Below are 15,596 nucleotides of genomic sequence, written 5' to 3' on the forward strand. Positions count from 1 at the left end.
AGCTTATACAGAAAGGTCTTTTTTTTTTCCCTTTAGTTCCCCATGACCCATGACCTCTGGTGTAGGGAGCAGAAAAGGTTGTGACCTGATTGCCAGAGCTTCTGGGTATGTGGGTGTGCCTGGAAGCAATAGCTAGCAAAGCTTGGAAGATGGGAATGATGATAAGGCATGCTTGGCTTGTGGAACTGTGCAGCTGAACAGAAGCCCTCTCAACCAGATGTTACTCTTGTTAATTATATCTGATTCCACTTGATTATGTATTTCATTGAATTCAAATGTTGGTGGAGGGAGGGGCCCCTGTTCCGTGCTACTCTTCTGAGACTCAATAAAAAGGGCATCCCAGAAACCCTTGATAGTCAGTCATCCAAATACATTACCCTTCATTGTGAAAGATTTGCTTCAGTAAATATGGTCACCTTTCTTCAGTCAGTGATTGTGTGCATTTCTAGAACACTTGAAGCCAGAATACCCAAAGAAAAAGCCCTTTGTAACATAAAGGAGGCAATATGAAATATGTGCTTTCATGTCATGTAAAAATGTATTATGTTTACACAAAGAAAGGTATGTATTTCCTATGTGTCTGTATCTCTTCTTTCTGATGTGACTGATGAAGAGGAAACAATAAATGTGCCCTATAAGGTGGAAATAACAGCAAAATGTAGAACTGATTGATGACTTCCACCCAGCCAGCACTGACAAGCCTCTGAGTTCACTACCCAAGATTTCCTGGGTGGCAAGAAATGTATGGGTTGATATGAAATGCCAAGCCTTTGAGAACAACAAGGATCAAGAAGCAGGAACACAGGCTGTAGGCTCAGAACTGGGTTTGAATTCACCTCTAACTCTGGGAAAGCTAACTCAACCTGTTGAGATTTGATTTACTCAGCTGTTTAAGGGGATATCATACCAATTTCCAGTGTGTTGTATAAATTACTAATGTTTGCAAAGCCTCTCATATAGCCCACTTTGTACAATACCTTGTAGGTAATCACTCAAAATTTCCTTCTTTTATCCCACCTAGTTATTTCCATCTATATCCCCTTTCCCATGTTTCTACTTAGGGGAAGGATGAGAAGAATCAGAAATATCAAACTTATTCATTCTGTCTCCTAATAAGTTTCATGACTGGACCAGCACATAAACCAAAACTTGCTGAGTTGATTTACAGGATACTTTCTTGTCTTATCTATCTTCCATAAAGATAGATATAGAAGTAGACAAACAACCACATGCACATAGTCAAAATTCAAGGAAATATTCTAGACTATCTGCACATATCCCTCTATCCCTGAGACAGAGATGATAGGGAGACAAGGTGTTTATTTTTGTCCTTCTGGCCTTGCTTTTACAATATTAATGCCATGTTTGCTGATGTGTACATCTGCAGGTCATGAAACGTTCATTAGCGAAGCTAAATGGCATTGCTTCCTATACTTTCAATTATGGTTCTTGCCACACATGATGATTGCATTCTAACACCAATGTTGGAAGGCTAGAAGGTATACCTCCTACCACATGTGGAAAGAACAGGGCTAGAACAAGGGTCAGAAAAGGGAGACAACTGCATTTCACATAAAATTTAAGTGGATGTAAAAGTACTCAATGGCCAAGGTAAACAATATTCTAAAAAATTACACAGGTGTGTGCATGGCACAGCAGAGAGTCTATATCAGAAATTCAAAAAAAATTTTAAATGCATTGCTACTTCTGTTCTGATGCCACTTGAGTAGAGGCCTCTGACAAATCACTGCACTTCCTAGTCCTAAATTTTCTCATCTGATTACTTCGGTTTAATTAATTAATTAATTAGTGTGTGTGTGTGTTTTCTTTGAAAGGCACAGCAACAGAAAGAAAGGGGAGCGGGGGAGTGTGCTCCCAGAGGTTGGCTCACTCTCCATGTGTGCAACAATTCAACGCCAGGAGCCAATACTTCCAACCAGTCTCCCACATGCATGGCAGGGATCCACTATTTGAGCCACCACCTGCTGCCTCGCAGGATGCACATTATCAAGAAGCTAAACATGAAGCAAAAACAGGACTCAAACCCAGGCACGTCTACATGGGATTTCACGTACAAATCTGAAAAGCAGCTTCTTGTGAACATTCTATGATTTACTCTCTCATGAAGCTCTGTAGTGTTTGTGGCATCAACAGTGACCCAAAGGGTGAGATTCCCTCACTTAACCACTCAACCCAAAAGGTTTACCTAATGCTTATTATGTGCTAGGTCCCATGGTAGGTGTTGAAAATAGAAGTCTGGAGGCCACTGAGACAGAAAAGAAGCCAATCTTGGTGTTACAAGGTCAAGACAATCTTCTGTAGGAAGTTTCTTCCATCTAAACTAAAGGAGAAGGCAAGAATTCAATTCCAGAAAAAGCAAGTAGCATTACCAGAGAACTGAAGTTAACAATAAAATATCACATTAAGGAACTGTAAGTTGACTATGGTTGAAACATAAATGGGACAGGTTATACAAAAGTGAAAAGTAAGCTTTGGTTACGGTGCTGTAATAAAAGTAGTTTTATGACATGTAAGGCAAAAAGCATGGGGTTATGATTCAGACCTAGTTTCTAGTAAAAGCCCTGCTAGCAACCAGAAATTGTTTTAAAACACAATAAAAATATTTTCTAGAAATACAGACACATTTAATTTCCTACACAGCAGGTAGAGTTTATATCTCTCAGCAACAAAGAGGTGGGGTAATTAAAGCATGTAGTCATCTCCTTGAAACCAATTTGCTAAACAGCTAAGTCCCTGTTGTCTGATGCCTACCAGCCTGAAGAATCCAAGAACAAGCCTAAAGGCAAGCACTCACCCACCTTCCTTATACAGGTGTGAGAAGGAGGCAAGCAGTGGAATATTGTTGGTTGACACTTCCAACACCTATCTACTTCACCAGCAGATGACAACAGGGCTGTAACATTGTGTCTGCAGCTTCAGTTCCCACACATGGGGATGCCAGGATCAGAGCCTGATTTGTTACTTCTAACAAATCAGAAAAAAATTAAAATGCCAAAACAACACCATCTCTAGAATCCTGAGCATAAAATCCAAAGCTTTACATATTTAGCATCACTCTAATCACATGCAACATGCACCTAGCAATTTTTAAACACTTATTGTATGCCAAATTTACAGTTAAGTTGTATAATCCTCACGATCCTATGTAAGGGGTTCTACTGTTTTTGCCTATTATTATTCTGAAGATCAGGAGTAACTGCAAATACACAGAGTTAAGCCTTGTGTCCAAAGTACACAAAAAGTGGCACAGGTAGAATGAAAGAATCCTAGACTGATGGAGAATTCATTTCACCAGTGTACTAACTCTAAAGTTATGCTCTCAGTTACTGTGTTACATAAACAAGCAAGGCACTTTGGCCTACTTAGATTTCACCAATATAGTAGAGCACTCGGAAGATCCTTAAGTTCCCAGGCCACTCAAAGATCGGGATTCTCCGAGCTTCAGTAAGCCTGTAGTCACTTGGTTAGAGAGAGAAAAGCATCTCCTGTCTCTGACCTCAGTTCATTTTGTCATGCTCTTGGGAAGTCATACCCTCCTTCTCCCTTCTCTTCTCTGGTTCTCATTTCTTATACCTTCTTCTACTTAAACACTGTCTCCTTCTCATCTGCTCCCCGCTTTTGAAAAACTGCTCACAGCTCGCCTATCTTCTCCCCATGGACCTGTACTCTTCCCCCTGCCAGGCTTTCTCATGACTGACAGGTACACGCTGTCTTGAATTTTCTTAACCTCTAATTTCCCACTCAACTCAGAACTATGGGATTTGGAGCACACTACTGTTCTATCAGGATTTGCCTAGTAGTCAATGGTGAACTCCTTCTCGTTGTCTTTCCTCAGTTTCCTAATTTCAATCTTCTGTCACTCTAAATCAGTTGCTTCAATCTCGTCACTCAACACCATAATGGTAATTGAAACACTGGATAAAGGGAAACAGTTCCGGCCTGGCGGTGTGGCCTAGCGGCTAAAGTCCTCTCCTTGAACGCCCTGGGATTCCATATGGGCGCCAGTTCTAATCCCGGCAGCTCCACTTCCCATCCAGCTCCCTGCCTGTGGCCTGGGAAAGCAGTTGAGGATGGCCCAATGCATTGGGACACTGCACCCACGTGGGAGACCCAGAAGAGGTTCCAGGTCCCAGCTTCGGATCGGCGCACACCGGCCCGTTGCGGTCACTTGGGGAGTGAATCATCAGACGGAAGGTCTTCCTCTCTGTCTCTCCTCCTCTCTGTGTGTCTGACTTTGTAATAAAAATAAATCTTTAAAAAAAAAAAAGGGAAACGGTTCGTAGGATTGCAAAACTGACTTTGGGACCTAGCCCTGCAACTTACTACCTTGAAATGATGGACCTGCTATTGGACCCACACTGTGGCAGCTGCCTTAGAGATACAGCAGGCAGAGGCATCCAGGTCCTGCGAGGAAAGCAAGATCCCACATGTGGGAACATGCACCAGGGCTGACATGGTTTGGGTTGCTCCCACACAATCTGAACACCTGGGACTTTTCCTTTCGGTCAGTCTTTTCCCATGTGGCTTGAGCACTTTTTCCCAGGCTCTCTACTGTTGCTTGTCTCTCTCCTTCATCCTTAAGTTTTGTTAAATGCTGAGATACTGTTTTTGGCTGCATGGTCTCTTGCTCTTTTCTAGCCTCTCCTTTAATAAAAACATTAATTGATAGTTATTGCAAAATTAAGGTATACTCAGATCTGGATGTCCCAGCTTCACCTCCAAATTAACTTCTGCCAAAGAACATAGTGCCTTTTCCCTCACTGGTCCATTCCCTTTCCTCATCCCTCCCTCACTACTCACCCAGATGCCAATGAGCAAACCTAAAGTACCCTCTTTGATTCTTCTCTTTCATGTTGTATTGTCAATCTGAAAAAAAAAATCTCCAGAGAAAAATCTTTTCCATCCTGATGATACTTACTGAGGTTTTTTCAGGTTGGAACTCAATGAGCATGTTTAGGCTTGGTTCAGTAAGGGACCTACTACTTCTTAGGTCTGACTTCTGATGATTCATACATGGGCAGTGGGGGGGATGGCCCTGTGGGATGCTAATAACATGTTATGAATTAATTAAATAATACTCTGCCACTTACACACTCCCTAGTCAAAGACTACTTTCAAAGTTTCCTGAAGTATATGAAGTCAGGAAATTCTGATAAGGCAAAACGAAAACAGAAGTCATAGTTACTGGCAGCCTACTATATATCAGGAATTGCATTAGGTGCTGTGCCTCCTAAGATGCCAGGAATACAATATTTTAAGCATAAAAAATACAGAACAAGGTATTTGGTACAGGGGTTAAACTACCGCTTGCAACACCAGCAGCCTGCATTGGAGTGCGTTTATGTCCTGGTTCCACTCTCCATTCCAGCTCTTGCTAACATACACCTTGGGAGACAGCAGGTGACATTTCAACACTGGGGTCCCAAGCACCCACTTAGAAGACCAGAGTGGATTCTGGGCTTCAGGTTTCAGTTTGAGAGTAAAACAATGGATGAGAAAAATCTCTCTCTCTCTCTCTCTCTCTCTCTCTCTCTCTCTCTCTCTCTCTCTCACTTTCTCTTCTCCTCCTCCTTCTTCCTCTTCTCTTCCTCCTCCTCCTCCTTCTTATCCCCTTTCTATTGAGCTTCAAAATATGTTATATGGCTATTTTCCAGTGGCACTTCAGAGGACCACTCTTCTTCATAGGGGTGGTGAAGAAAATGTGTTGCTGTTTGGAACTGTGGTCTTCCTGGAACATTTCATTACTGTTACCTAAAAGTTGATCAACTTGGAGAAAGGCAAATCATGCTTTAGCCTCCATTATGTTAATGGAGGGATCATCATTTCATGACTGGATTTCTCATGCACTTACTTAATCATTTATTCAGCATGTACTTACTGAGTCTCCACTCAGAACCAGGCCAGTGCCAGACGCTGCAGATGCTGCTGTGAATGCCTGGCCCTCACACTGACAAAGAGACAGCTACACAAGAGAATGCTGGAGAAGGAGAGGATGATAGAGGAGCACACAGCAGGGGACTCTTCTCAAATGTCAGGCTTCATCTTTCTGACTTATTTCTGACTTACAGCTCCAGCCAATCCAGCTCTACTGCCACCATCCTCACAATTTCACACCACATTATGTTTTCCACAATAGCTCCCTGCCTCCAGTCTTATCACCTCCAATTCATCTTCCATGCTGTGGTCACAGTCATCACTTTCTAATTCAAAAAAAATCTGACCACATCTGAAGCTTGCCCAGTCTTCCAAGGCTCCTAGACATTTGTATAAAATTAAAGCTTTTTGTTTTTTTGGATTGGTTCCATTCACTCTTGATTCCTGTTTGCTTCTCTGACCTGATATTGTACTGTTTCAAGGAGCTAAGAACTCACCTGCTGTTGTTGCGGTTAACACAGAGCTATTTCCATTCCTCACATTTTTAAGCCTTTTTGTCTCCTTGTCCTTTTTCAAGACTCATCTCACATCAACCTTCCTAAGATACCTTCCTGTTTTTCTTACTTTATTTCATCAGATATTCTCCCTTTGTGCTTCTCTAGGATCATGAGCATACCTCAAAAAAAGACATTTAGGTGTTAAACAGCATTGACCAGGTGCTACTCCACCCCAGAGGGCTCTAACCAAATGGGACAACTTAATGTTACCCTAATTTATCAAGAACTCACATATTTCCTTTGCCTGGAGTGTCCTTTCTATCTTTGCCTCACTCACCTGCCAAAAACCACCTGTTTTTCAAAAATATATCCATGATCATCTGCTTAAATTCCCCAGGAGAAGACAAAAACCACTTACATATCTACTTCACTGGCACTAGTATACCCCAAAGGATAACATAATTAACAAAGTGTTTCCTACATAGCTAAATACAAGTCCCACTCTTTTGAAGGCTAGGGCCACTCTTGGCTTCCCTGTATGTTTTTGTCCCTCCAGGCTCTAACACATGTTAGTGCTGATGTATGCTTTCTGGATGTTGAGAAAGCCCATCAGAGAATGCAGTACATGTCAGCAGTTCACAGTACACTACAGAGCTGTCTCTTGCTCAGATTGTTGCATCAGCTGCTCTCCAATTTACAACCAGATTTCACCATCTTTGTGGGCCAGAACAATCATATATACTTTTATACAACCTTCGGGGGTAAATGCACCTTGATTGGCCAGTAAGTGCTTGTAAACAGAATCTGAATATCATCATATTAAATTGCTCTTGCAGATTAAGCAAGAGAAAACATGTCATAACTCAAGAAAGAGCTTGAGTAAGAAGAAAAAAAAGAAATCTTAATGTTTTCTTGCCAAGATTTTCAAGGAAAGTGAAAATGTTCACCACAAAAAGGACATATGCTGAACATTATATTTAAAACCCCTGTATACTGATTTCAACTTAAAATATTTCTGGAAAGGTCTATATTTGAAAAAGAAATCACTTTCAGATTTCTGTCTTTCCAAATGCCTTTTCTAAAAATCACAAAAACCACAGTGTTTAATAGTACACATCACTTTCTTCATTGTGCTCTTTTCTTTTGAAATCCCCTTTCTTCCTCAAAAATCTCATTACCTTTGGTTCTACTGATGTCTAAGTCCCAGTCTCTCATTTGTGAAATTTCTCAAGTCAGGTCCTGCACATCGTGCTCTCTCCCACTGCCAGGAAGGCACGGAGTAATACAAATGAGCAAAGTCTCCATCCCCAGCAGCAGAGAGGTGGCCTTCTCCCTGGCAGCCCTGCCAGTAGTCCCAGAAGCTGAAGCTTCCAGGGTTTCCATCTGTCAGCCTCAGCTTGGCTTCCCATCTCTCCACACATTCCTCTGACAAATTCAAGGCTCTCGGATACAGAAAGCGCTACACACATGAAACCTTCCTGTCCTTCCCACCTTCTAGGACCAGTTGCGTAGAGATGGAGAAACTTCTACACGTGGTGCTCTCTGAAGAATGAATGCGTGATGAGGCTAAGAGCAGCCTGGAAATGTTCAACTCTTTCACGTTCCCCATGTGGCATTGCAGACAGTTCCAAACTAGAGTCCCACCCTGTGGATGGGAGCTGCCAGCCACAGAATCCAGAGAAAGGGGAGCATGAATGCAATGGAGGCTGCAGAGCACCACGCTGTCCCTCGTCCTCCACCTCTTTCTACCGTAATGAGCCTCTGGCCATATGTCTCTTAAATGACCACCGCCTGACCCTCTTCCACTCTCCTTTGTCCCGTTTATGGACTACCCACACTCTGACCTGGCCTTGGCTGTTCTAATGGGCCGTTACATTTCAGGCTCTTCCCCGCTGCCAGAAGGCACTGTGCACTCTGACGCCCCGCCCCAGTGGGGCTGGTATTCTAGAGAATCCTTTTCCTTGGAACCTTCTCCCTCGGGACTGTGGAGATATTCAGAAGGGTGCTTAGGTCCTAGAGACCAAGCTGCAAGCAGTCAAAACAAAACCAAAAACAAAAAAAAACTTTCTCACCAAAAGAGGTCGGCAGCAAAAAATCCCCACAAAGAAAAATATAATCATATCGCAGAATCCTCCACATATTCCACACGTGTGTGCAGTAAAACCCCAGGACAAAAATAAAGCTCCAGCTTTCCAGACCGCCACTGCCACAGCAGCCTGGGTTCGGCTTCCAGCGCCGTCAAGCAATGAGCGTGAAGACAGCACCTTCCCCAGGGACCAGAGAGCTCAGCGTCCAGCATTTCTGGGAGGTGATTATGGCAAGCTTTTCAGTAACTCATCATTCATCCCCGCACTGACCCGAGCCTCACCCCGGTGCTTCTGGCACTGGTGCTGAATGAGAAAGCCGAAAGCTATCCCTCCAATCCTCCAGGTGCCAACCGAACCACAAGCACGCGCCCAGGGCACAGGACGGTGGAAAGCGAGGCTGGCAGGTGCCCGTGCTGAGAGAAAAATCAATGGCAACGCTTTACAGCTGGGGGAGGGGTGGGGAATTCCAACCCCTGCTCGTATGGGCGAACCTGGCATCAGCTACCTGCAGGACGCCCCGACCGGCACATCCACCCACGGACACCAGCTCGCACCGCAGCCTGCATGCAGTCACGAGGGTGGAACAGGACGGAGGGAGCCTCCACGCCCCCTTTGTCTCCAGGCTTCCCAAATGACGGGAGAGGAAAGTTTACGAGCAGAGACGGGGAGCTTTCCGCTGGATCAAGCTGACACCTGGCAGATGGCAACCCTCCCTGGCATCGCCTCTTCCACACGGCCCTGGCGCCGCCTTCCTCCGCACCTTAAACCCGCAAACCAGGCATGGACCACCTGCACCGCTGCTTCCCGCAGGGACCCGGCTCCTCATTGCCCTGGAGGAGTGGCCGCAGCTGCGGGCAATGCACTTACCTTTCACGGCAAGGGCGTCCTCCCCGTGCGCCTTACAGGGTCCTCCGGCTCCGAGCAGCCAGGCACATTCAGGCGGCAGCTGGATGCATGCTTGCCCCGTGCTGCTGCATTCCGCCTGTGGAAGAGGGAGCCGGCGAGCGCGGCGCGGGCGTGTACTAGTGTGTGTGGTGTGAGTGTGTGAGTGTGCGTGAGTGTGCGAGTGTGCTGTGTGTGCGCGCGCGTGGTGCGGGATTGTGCGAGATCAGAGATCCCCCTTGGCGCCCATGCTGCACACAGCCTCCTCCTCCCGGCGCTGCTGTTCACCCAGGGTCCAGATTTCTGGATTTCCCTTTGGTTTAATGAAAGGAAAGGAGCAAAGCCTGGAGGGGAGGGGACGCACTTGATGGGGGGGGGGGGGGAGTGGAGAACGCCGGGCTGCGCATGCCCAGAGAAGAACACTGAGCACTGGCACCAGAGCCGAGGCTGAACCAGAAACGGCCCACTGCCGGGAAAGGCGAGAGTAACTGCGCCCACCTGAGGCAACCGAAGCTCCGCAGGGTTCCCAGAAAGTAGTGGGGAATCCTTCCACAAAAGTGCGCTCTACCTGCCCACTCTGTGGCGCCCCCGGAAGGGGAAGCAAGTGGCGGGATTCCCCATCCATCCTTGGCAACCCAACCGCCGCCGCCGCTGCTGCTGGGAGCCCTAGCAGTGCCGTACTCTCCTGGCCCCGGATATTTTTAATGTTTGCACTGAGTTCCTGCTGGCCAAGGGGACCGCACCAAGAGGACGTACCGGCTTCAGGTCGTACCTAAACTGAGTTTAGGATTTATGCATCTTTCTTTTCCTCTCAACTTCCACTTTGTTTAAAGCAGCCACCACTGGAGTGCCAAAAAATGTTTCAGGGGTGACAAACTGAGAAAGGCACACAGAAACCCTCTTCAAAGAACAAAGCGGGGGCGGGATGAAAGCAAGGTGAGATTCTTGGGCCCCATCTTCACCCTCCCCTGGTGACAGGATTAGATGGAGAAGACGCTGGCCCTATGAAAGAGGGCCAAAAGAACAATGCATTCCTTGTCCTCCCCTTGCCCCCCCACCCACCTCCCCGTTTGCCTCCAATGCCCAAGTAATTCTAGGCTGGATAAGTGGGGCTTCTGGCTCCTTGGCTGAGTGGTAGAACTCTCACCTGGAAGGAAGTCTAGTGAGAGAACCCGAGCCTGCCACAGCCAGTGACACAGTAACCCGAGGCTGCGGGAGGCCCTGCCAGTGGTGTGGAAACTTCTCTAGGGAGATGGGTCTGTGAGCAAAACACACGAATGGTTAGGGCCCACTCAAGAGCTCTCGCTTTGGGGCTCCTTGCCTGTGTGGTCACCTTCTCTTTTCCCCTCATTTTTCTTCTCCTGCAGAAGAAAAGGCATCCCAAGCAGGGAACTCCCTACAAAGATAGCCCCAACATCTGTGTACTCAATTTCTGCCTCTTCAGGAAAGGACCACCTCTTGGGCCAGCTTTGGAGAGGCAGAGGGCAGCGTGCTGTGTACACATCTTTCCCAAGCGTTCACTGAAGTTCCCCTCTGAGCACTTTCACTCTGAGTGGAAGTGAGCAGATGCCTTCTGGCTGACCTCTGACCCATGTCCCATTCATCTTCCCAATAATAATGCGGAGTGACACTCCAACAGCAGGACAATTAGATCAAATCCTACAGCACACCCAGAGGAGAGTAAACAGCCATGTCTAAGTACCACCAACAAAAGCAAAGTTTAATAGAAAAGACTTACAAGAAGGAAAAGTCCTTAAGAAGGAAAAAGTGCCTTTCGTGCAAAAGCAGTTCCCTTAGCTCAGCAGCTCATTCACTGAAAGCTGTGGAATTGCAACATTTCTTTGCTTAAAGAGGGGCAGGTCTGAGTCTCCACCTGCCAGACAGGAGAGGCAGATTTCTCCTGAAATGCAGCAAAGTATCCACAGTGAGCAATTTGTTACACTTGGGACTCTAACTTCTGAGCCTGGTTTTATCCAGCTTTCCCTTTGGCTTTGTGCTTTCTGGAATGCCCCTCAAGGCAAATCTGCCTTATTACCATGCTCCACTCAGAACATAGAGTAACATTCCTTGGAATTTCAAGGTGCTAGTATTGGCAACACGGGTTTTTCTTTTTCTTTTTCTTTTTCTGTTTCTTTTTCTTTTTCTTTTTTGAGATAGGAAAGCCATTTCCCCTCATGGGGTACTTATAGAAAACACAAGGTGAATGGTGAATGAGAACTCTGAGTCCCAGAATTGGATGAGACCTGTGTCAGAGAGGTGTAGTTGGGAGGTGTGGGTCTCAGCTTGGCTGTCCTGTTAGAAATATGTGAAAGTAAGGCTCTTCCTTCTGCCATGACAAGTGTCCAGAACTGCCTATGGAAGAAGCACCCGCCTCTTGGCCTGAGCGCGGCCATTTGTGTGGAAGGAAGGAACATCACTCCCCTCAGGGGCAGGCTCTGTTCACCATCTCAATGTGGAAAATACCTTCAATCATGTCAAACATGAGTGCTACTTTGTAAGATAAGAACTGCGAGCAAAATGGAACTCCTTTATGGTGCTTCTGCTATGACAGACAGTGAATGAGCAGTTTTGAAAGAGAATTTTGATGTTTAAAGGGAATCGGGGAAACACAGGTAACATTAAATGAAAAAAAAAAAACAGTCTTAGCACATAACAAGCTCCTCACAACTTATACATATTCGTCTTTGGGCTATTAATATTTTTATAATTGTGATGTTTATTTTTAAAAGATCTTTCCCAAGCTTAACCAAGTAAAACAGATGAAAGCCAATAGACTTCCAATTTCCCTTCTGGCTTTCTCCATCACTCCCTCACCCATTCCCCTGGTCATTGTTGCATTTAAATCCATGTAATGAAAAGCATGCTGTAGCAACAAGAGGCAGTGCCAAATGGAAAATAACCCCAACTGTCCTACACTGAACTCCAGTGAAAGAGAGAGCATTGTCTCTTAGCAATACGCCTCAAGCATTTTTTGCTGCTCACATCTCACAGTGATCATGGACTTCTCCTGTCTGATAAGCTTTCTTGCTGCAACACCCCATCCACACTGGCACACTAAGCTTTGTATTTTCACTGGTTTTTTTTTTTTTTTTTTTGGTCTGCCTTCTAATTTTAACTATCAAATGTGTTACTCCTCCTAGGTAACAGAATGCCCAAAGCCAATTAACATGCACACATCTGCAGATGGGTTTGAGAGAAAATAATACTCGGAATTTCAGTGGCAGCAGGCATTTGCAATGCTTTTTAAATTCACACTTTAGACTTAACACTCATCTTTACAACCTAGAGAAAGGATAATCCCAAAACTTTGCACTTCCCTCCAGCAGCCAAGAAAACAGGTATCTGGTGTATTCACCTCCCACATCAACAAGATAAGAGCATTGCTGCCTGCCTATGTATGAAATGATGTATTTTTAAAGAGAACTAGCTATTAAATTTTAAACAGAACTAGCTGTTCAAATAATATCAATGCAAAGTAAATTCTGGAATTAATAAAAGCAAACAATAGATGAAAGGATTGGACATTGAACTAGCCGAATTGTGGATGCTATGGATACATCTTGAATCTCAGCAAGTTTGAAGAAAAAAATTCATTAAGTGATGCTAAAATACTACAAAAATTCTATAGTGACATGTAGGCTATGTTCTTTGTGGTTTTTTTAGGGCTTATTCGTTTTTATTTGAAGAGCAGATTTATACAGAGCAACGGAGAGAGAGAGAGAGAGAGAGAGAGAGAGAGAGAGAGAGAGAGATCTATGCTCTATCTGCTGACTCAATCTCCAAATAACTGCAACAACCAGAGCTGAGCTGATGCAAAGCCAGAAGCCAAGATCCTTCTCTGGGTCTCCCACTTAGGGTGCATGGCCCCAAGACTTGGCCCATCCTCCACTGCATTCCCAGGCCACAAGCAGGGAGCTGGAAGAGAAGTGGAGCACCCAGGACATGAACCGGCACCCAAATGGAATCCCGGTACATGCAAGGCAAGGACCCCAGCCACTAGGCTACCATGTCAGACCCTGATACATGCTACCATGTCAGACCCTGATACATATTTCAAAACTAATCTCATTTATGAATTTGCCTCACCTACCCTGGACCCAAAGCTTGTAACTATTCTGTATGCTCTGATTTTTTGGTTTCTTCATATGCTATGATTTATATTCTGGGTTAATAATACTTGATATGGCACAGTCCCCAGGATCCACTCATGTGTGTAACTGGAATTCCCTGCAGTTCTGTGTTTCTATGCAAGTGAGATTCACACATGAGTCAGGAATCCCTCCCGCTGTTTGGTTCTGCCTCTCAGTGCCATCCTTGTTATCACCTCATGAACACTTCATCAGGAATTGTGAGAAATATGGTTTGACCTCCATTTGCATTTCCTGGCTGCAGGCTCTGCCCTAACCCAGCAGAGGCAGGGCTGGGAAAGTCCATCTGTTTTTCTTGTTCAGTCTGTCCCATGCTGCCAATCTGGCACTACTCAAACTCAGTGACTTTTCTATGCCACCATGTCGTCATTGTTAGCATCTTCAAGATGATGCATCTGAACTAAATTAGTATCACATTTTGAAGTCTAAACCCAGGTGTCAACAAGGTTTTACTGTGAAGAGCCAGGTAGGATGTACTTTGGACTTTGTGGGCCATGAAATGTCTGTCGCCTTTGCCAAACTCTACAGCCACAGACAATGCACAAAACAGTGAGCATGGCAGTGTGTGTTTATTATAAAAAAGAAAAAAAGGCAGTGGACTGAATTTGGCTAGCAAACTGTATTTTGCCAGCCCTATATTAGATTCATTTTCTGCCTTTCACCTCTGTCATCAGCAGGGTGTTGGGAAGAAGGAACTTGGATCTTGCTCTGTGTCTTGTCAATAACAATGATGATGATGATGATAATGATGATGAAAGCTGCAATGTAGGTGCTGGAAATCTCAATCCATTGTCAGCTTAGGGGTGACTTGTTGGTGACCAAGGATCTCACACTATATTGGAAATGCACTCAGAAAATTTTGTGAGGTTTTTTTTTTTCTATTTATAAAGCAGTGGGCTTTATTTTCTTCGGGAAGAGTGGCAGCAATAGTAGTCATATTATATTAGATGAAAACCAACTTGCCTAACCCTAGAACCTAATGAGAGGAATATTTTAAAAGAAAATGGAGAAAGTTCTAAGTACAATATTTCTGTCTGATAAAAGATAAACATATTAATCATGACTAATACATTAAGAAAACTCCCTCCCTAAAGATAAATTCATCAGCCACAATAAATGAGAATACATTTTTATTTAGGTCCTAATATAGAAGCAACATTTCTACTGATTTGAACTTACACAAACTGAGTTGCTAGCTGAGCATTTTTGAATATTCAGACAACTTGGAAATTCAGCCTGTCCAAAAATTTCACTCCTCTAAAGTAGTCTACAGACACAGTAAAATCCCTATTAAAATCATAACAAGACTTTTGCAGAAATGGAAAAATTCATCCTAAACTTCATATGGAAAGTCAACAGACCTCAAGTAACCAAAACAATTTTGAAAAACAAGAACAAAATTGGAGGGCTCACACTCCCTGATTTCAAAACTTACTACAAAGTGAATCAAAGCAATGTGATACAGGCATAAAGACAGACATATAGACCACTGAAATAGAATAGAGATCCCAGAAATAAACCACCACATATGGCTAAAATGATTTTTGTGAAGTGTGCCAAGAAATTCAATGGATAAAAGAGTCTTTTCACCAAATGGTGTTGAAAGAACTGATTACTCCCATTGAAAGTAATGAAGCTGGGCTTCTACCTTACATGAAACCCACACGCTAACTTATAATGGACCAAACAACAAAGCATAAGAACCAAAACTGTAAAATTCTTAAAGACAACAAAAGGGAAAGCTTATGACGATTTTAATATGGCAAAGCACAGGTGCCAAAAAGAGTGGGTAGGACTAGGTCAAAGCTAAAATTTTCTGTGCATCCAAGGAAAAGACTAGAGCAAAAGATAACCTGTAGAATGGCAGAAAATATTTACAAATCATGTAGACCATATATCTTATAAGGCATTAAGATCCTTTATATATAAAGAAACCATACAACTAAAGCAAATTAACAAAAGGGCAAAGAAATGGAAACACATCTTAAACAGGACATATAAATTGCCAATGAGTACATGAAAAGATATTTAGCAACACTAGTTAAGAAAATGCAAATCAAAACTGTAATAAGATACCTTCTCATATC

General features: G+C 44.0%; 1 protein-coding gene across 1 annotated transcript in view; it reads right to left on the reverse strand.

The window, feature by feature from the left end:
• The window catches only part of PLPPR1 (phospholipid phosphatase related 1), a 234,163-nt gene extending 224,697 nt beyond the window's left edge, over positions 1-9,466 (reverse strand). The window contains exon 1 of the mRNA XM_004580948.2: positions 9,347-9,466. The gene's annotated coding sequence lies outside the window, so the exon portion shown is untranslated. The remainder of the gene's footprint in view (positions 1-9,346) is intronic.
• Between the last annotated feature and the right edge of the window lie 6,130 nt (positions 9,467-15,596).

Source organism: Ochotona princeps, chromosome 14 (genome assembly GCF_030435755.1).
Source record: "Ochotona princeps isolate mOchPri1 chromosome 14, mOchPri1.hap1, whole genome shotgun sequence".
In the NCBI taxonomy this organism is placed as follows: domain Eukaryota; kingdom Metazoa; phylum Chordata; class Mammalia; order Lagomorpha; family Ochotonidae; genus Ochotona; species Ochotona princeps.